Raw genomic sequence first — 6310 nt, 5'->3', positions numbered from 1 at the left:
AAGCAGAAAAAAGGCCGCGTCCGGCACCTAGTCTAGTCTTGGACGTCTTCTCACCAGCGCGGAGCTAAGTGCTGCCACTGGGCGTGGGAGGGAGCCCCAGGGCCTGAGGCCAAAACCCCTGAGACTCCGGGGCCTGTACAGCCCCACTCATTATTACGTGAGAGTGTCACGGGGCGGCGAGCTTCATAGGCACTGGGCCTTCTTCACACGTACCGGCCTTGCTTCATATCGCCAGACGAGGGCCTCGCCTTGCGCCACACTCTAGTGCCACCGACGACAACCGGAAACCAGGACGCCGCCCATGGGGTAGAGCGGTCGCCAGCGGTTCCCCCGACGACCACGGGTCCTCTGCCAGGGGCAGGCTCTGGGGCACCTCCCCAGCAGAGGGCCTACCTCCTGAGGATGCCTTCCTCCGAACGCCGCGGTGGTGATGTAGGACCTTGGCCCCTCTCCTGCAGCCCCCAGCGCCCTCCTCCTGAGGGGTAGGAAACTGCGGGAGCGGGGCAGCCGCCCGTTGTCGCGACATGCACTTCCTGTGATCCACGGTTGGCGTATGCCTGCTCTTGGGGAATTAGTGGTACTTGATACTCGTTGTTTCCAGCGTAGCCGACGGGGCCTTCTCGGGGTTCATGGAAGAGTTCAACTTCTGGCGTCTTGTCCCCCCAGCTTGGGCCGAGGAGCGAGCCTTGTTCGTCCTCATGCGCGCGCCCTTGGTCCATCATGTGAGGCACGTACTCTTTTAGGGCCGCCATCCCGAAGACCGCGTCGTAGCGCCCCGCGTGCCATGCAGTGCTGCTTGAGGCGCCCGCCTGGGGGTGGTAGCGTGGCGGCCCACCGGGGCCGTAGGTTGTGGTGAGTCCTTCTTTGATGGCCGGGGGAGGAGGTAGCGCTGCTGCCGGCCCGGCGCTGACGGCCTAGCCGGAGTTGGGGTGCCCTTGGAGTCCGCTTGGGGCCGCACGGGGGTGCACGGAGCCCCCGGGCGAGCCTCCCTAGACCTGAAGTGGGAGTTGGGTGCGGAAGGGGGGAGCCCCCGAGGCGGCGAAGCCCAGGAGCTCTGCCACCCGTTCTAGCAGCACGTCGTGACCGCCTTCCAGCAGCCTACACTGCAGCAGCTCTCGAGCCACGGTGAGAGCGGCCCTCGAGTTCACCTGCTCCCGTCGGGTGTATGGCGCCGTGGCTGCGGCGTGGTAGGACGCCCTCGCTGCTCACCGCGCCTGCCGCGTCGTGAGAGCTGTCGCCGCCTGTCCGCGCCGCCCACGGCTCACAGTGCCCTGCGGACCACGAGCTTCCTGGGGCGCGGGGTTGCCCGGGGCGAGCGGTTCTGCGTGGGCGGGCCAGGCCGCCCAAGGATCAGGGTTGCCTGCCTGGTCGCCGGACATGATGATGACGATGCGACGGGACATGAAGCGGCAGAAGGTGGATCCCGGCGCACCCCTACCTAGCATGCCAAATGTCAGATTTCGGGTTCCGGCAGACCCTCTAGATTCAAACACTGGGGTGCGCGCGGAGATTTAGCCCTCTGCCTACCTGCACCTCACCGCCTCGCTATGAACTAAGCAATCAAAGGAACAACACAAGAGACACAGAGTTTATACTGGTTCAGGCCACCATTGTGGTGTAATACCCTACTCCAGTGTGTGGTGTGGTCGATTGCCTCTTGGGCCGATGATGAACAGTACAAGGTAGAACAGCCTCGCGAGGGTCTGTTCTTGGCTGGTGCGATGAACTGCTATGGGGAGTTCAGTCGCTCTCTCTACTGGTTTCTAGGTGGGGATCCGATTGATTTCTAGATGCCCCTACCTTGTGGGTGGCTAGTCCTATTTATAGGCAAAGGCCCAGGGCCTCTTCCCAAATATTGAGCGGGAAGGGCGCCAACAATTGGCCATTTTGAAGGGGAACATCTAGTACACTTATCCTGACTAAAGTTGGTCCTCGCATGCCAAAGGCTCTGGTGGTGATGCCGACTTGGGCTTCATGATGACTTCCATCCTACCGTTCTGCTGGTCTTGGTCTTGTTGCACCGAAATGGATGCCTTTGCTTGATGCTCTCGCCTGCACTTGCTCCCTTTGCACCAAAGAGGAAAGAAGGACACTCTGCGGGCTGGCGCCCGCCTGGCGCCCTTGGTCATCATGGCTTGCTTCATGGGCACCTCGCGAGGTACCCCGCCTTGATCTCTCTGCCTCCTCGCGAGCCAGCCTGACGAGGCCGTGCCTAAGTGAGCCTCCTGTCGTCCGCCCCGCGAGTCTTGCCCCTCGCGAGGGTCTTGAGCTCGTGTTGATGAAGATGGGCCACGCTGGGCCGCCCCTTGAGCCACGCCGTAGGCCGCAGGCAGGCAAGTCTGGGGACCCCCATTCCAGAACGCCGACACAATCGGCTGTGGTGCGCGTGCCAGCGGGGGTGTGATGAGACCCACAGGCGATGGTACAGGTGGCGACTTGGCGCATATCTGGTTGTTGCCTGCTGAAGAGCAGGTGGACGAGCAGCCAGCGGACATGGTTGCTGCGGCCGGAGCTTCTAATGCTAGGCAGAGTAAGTAGAGAAAAGGAGAACGAACATTGGATATGTCAGTTTCATTACTTGCAGAGTAGCATAGCACCATACATAGTCATAGTCAAGGATTGGATTCGAACCAGCTACAGGAGCACGTCTCTCTTTTTTCTAAAACTCATCAACGTCTCTTTACTGGTACACTAGCTTGTTCTGTACGCCTTCCCAAGTCTTTGATTTTCTTTCCCTTTTTTGTGAGGAAGGAAGGAGGACAAAATTGAGAGTTCCTGGGACTCGAACCCAAGACCTCTCGGTTGAAAACCAAGGGTGCTAGTCACTTATGTGGCGAACGTTCCCTCAGAGGAGGACGGCGGATGATGGCATTTTCCTTGCAGTTTTAGTAGTGACACAAGATCGAACGGTCGCAGTTTCGGGAATGTTATTAGGCCAACGAGCCCAGTTTTTCTTTTCTTCCTATATATAAAAAAGTATGCTACTTGGTGTCGGCTTAGTCAACAAACGATTGTGTCAACCTTGACCATTGGATTGACATTCAACGTCTATCGTGTTTCTTCAGTCTCTTCTTCCTCGAGCCGCCAAAGCCAAACCCGCGCCGGTGGGACCACCTGCTCCCGCCTCCCACGGTTGGTTGTGATGCCGCGCATGCATCACGGCCACATCGCACCCTAAAACTCTGCGCATCTTCCCCGGATCCTGTTCGTTCCCATTCAAGGCCTCACCATCGTCCTCCGCCTTGGTTCGCTCGCTGTGGCGCTGCCCTCCGGTGCTGTCAAAATGTTCAACAAACCGAGAGGAATAAGGAGATGATTGTACATGGTGAGGATGACAGTAGGGACCCAGTAGCACGCGCAGAAATCTTGTTTTTTCGGGACGGGGAAGGGTATCAACTGGGTTGTGCGGAACCCGTGGCCTGTCTAGCTCAGGCATTTATTTCATATGTTTAGCACATGACCAGCCCAGTTTGTTTTTTTCCTTTCTAAAAATGGCTAGCCAGCTATTTTGTTTTTTGCAAAATAACCAACGTAGGCCTACTTACTTTTCTACGCCCTACTGGGCCGGAAATCTTTCAAGACGAGGAGGGATGCATTTTGCCCAAAAAATGGGCTATAAGTAATAAGAAATGGGCTATAAGTAATAAAAATGGGCTGTAAAATGAAAAAATACAGCAAAAAGGCAATTAGTTCCAAAATATTGTTTTCTTTCGGATTTTGATATTTTAAATTTCATTGTTTTTGTGCGGGGTAAATTTCATTGAATTTAAATTAAGGTATATTTATATTTAAAATTAATTTGAATCTGGCTAGAAATTTCGGGTTGTATGTTGTTTGAGACAGATTTGGAGGCTGACTTGTGGGTCTACTAGGTTGACGTGTACTTTGGCTTTGTCAACTTAGTCCACAAACGATTCTAGTAGTAGTGACCGTTGGATGTTAATTCAACGACCGTGTTGCTTCTTCAATATCTGATCTTCTTGCTCCAGCCGCCAAAACCAGCATCGGTGGGACTACCTGCTCCCGCCTCCCGTGGCCAGCTGTGCTGCCGCACAGGCCGCATCGCCCCACCCTACTTCATTGCTGGCTAGGCCATTCCTCTACTCACCCACACCTCCTGTTATTTTCCGGTGATGGCAGCCGGACCAGTAAACCCTCGTACTCCCCACCGTGTGGGCAACCATTGCTGAGTCTTCCCCGACTCCGTGTCGTTCCCTTCCTAGGCCTCGCAGTCGTCCACCGCCATGGTGCTCTCGGCATGGCCTGGTCAACGTGGTCAAGGAACGACGTCCATCGGACGTGGACTGTACATGGAGAGGCTGATAGCTGGGTCCACGGTCGCACACAAGGAAATGCATCCTTATTACACACAAAATAATGATTCCTCCACCTGACAGCTGGGACCCATGGAAGGGCCTCTGTATTTCGCGAAAAAAACGTTCCCCCCGCTGACAGGTTGGACCCACCAGCTATATCTTCACATGCAAGGAAGTGCCTCCTTATTATGCACAAAAAAAATGAATACCCCCCCCCTGCTAGCTGGGACCCACCATAGTGGGAGGATGACTTGTGGGCCAACTAAGTTGACGGGGATGGAGGGCTTTGTCAACTTAGTCAATATGAACGATTCTAGCTCCAGTGACCGTACGATGTCCATCCAACGGCCGTAGTGCTTCTTCAACCTCTGGTCTTCTTGCTCCAGCCGCCCAAACCAGCGCCGGTACTGCCGCGTGCTCCTGCCTCCCGTGGCCGACTATGATGCCGCGGTGGCCTCACCGCCCCCTACTACTCCCACCGCTGGCCAGGCCATCCCTCTACTCACCCACACCCCCGGTTATTCTGCGGCGACGGCAGCCTCACACCGCAGCCAAACCAGCGAACCATCGTACTCCTCTCCGCGCGGGCTTCCACTGCCGCGTCTTCCCCGGCTCCGTGTCGTCCCCTTCCTAGGCCTCGCCATCGTCCACCGCCGTGGTGCTCTCGGCGCGGCATGGTCAACGTGGTCAAGGAACGACTTCCGTCGGACGTGGACTGTACGTGGAGAGGCTGACCGCTGGGTCCACGGCCGCAACAAGGAAGTGCCTCCTTATTACGTGGAAAATAATGATTCCTCCACCTGACAGCTAGGACCCACCGGACGGGCCACTGTATTTTGCAAAACAAAGTTTCCCCCCTGACTGCTAGGACCCACCAGCTACATCTTCGCACACAAGGAAGTGCATCCGGGCAAAAAAAATGATTCGCCCCCCTGACTGCTGGGACCCACGAGCTACATCTTCGCACGCAAGGAAGTGCCTGACAGTCGGGACCCACTTGGTCGAAGCATACGTAGCATTGTCATTCTGGTCGCGAACGCATACGTACATACTGGTGGATATAGAGGCGCGCACGTGTCGTAGTAGAGGCGTGCACGTAGCATGTACACGTACATACAACGGCCAGTGTGCAAGAAATAAATACGGCCACATATGTGTACATACGGGCGGGGTCTCGAACGCCTACTCGCGCATACGTACGGCTAGGGCTCGTGTACATGGCTGGGTCGGAACGGAGAAACGGCATCGTCGTCGTGATCATGGGGAGGCAACGGAATGCGTCGTGTTCATGGGGAGGCAACGAAATGTGTCGTGTTCATCGGGAGGCAACGGAACACGTGGGAGCCAACCGGCTTGGACGGAACAGGCGATGGAAACGACGCCTGGCATACCGTAGAATGGAGGAAACGGCCTTGTGTTCGACCAGCTATATTCGAAACGGGATCCTGTTCACCGGGAGGGGTCTGGCATACCGCAAAATGGAGGAAACGGACCTCCTATGGTCAAAACGGGGGTCCTGTTGATTGAGAGGGGTGTGGCGTACCACAAAACGGACGAAACGGACTTGTGTCGGAGCGCTACAGTCGAAGCAGGGGTCCTGTTCATCGGGAGGGGTGTGGCGTACCGCAAAACGGGACTCCACGAGATATTGTTCATCTCCACCGTCGACCTCCTCTAGCCTCCACAGGCTACTGTTCATCCACCGTCGACCTCCTCCCGCCTCCACCTATGATTGTTCATCCATGGGCTCCTGTTTATCCAGCCTCCACCGCGTGCTACTCCACCGGCTACTGTTCAACCAGCCCTCTCTACGGGGTCCTGTTCAACCACCCATCCACAGGCTACTGTTCATCCACCCCTTCACCATCTACTGTTAATCCAGCCCTCCACAGGGTCGTCCTATTCATCCAGCCCTCCACGGGGTCCTGTTCATCCAGCCCCAACCGGCTCGATCGATCGGGGTCCTGTTCATCCAGAGGCAACGCCACAGGGTC

This window comes from Triticum aestivum, chromosome 7B, assembly GCF_018294505.1.
Source record: "Triticum aestivum cultivar Chinese Spring chromosome 7B, IWGSC CS RefSeq v2.1, whole genome shotgun sequence".
Classification (NCBI taxonomy): domain Eukaryota; kingdom Viridiplantae; phylum Streptophyta; class Magnoliopsida; order Poales; family Poaceae; genus Triticum; species Triticum aestivum.
Note: the sequence above shows the minus strand (reverse complement) of the source record.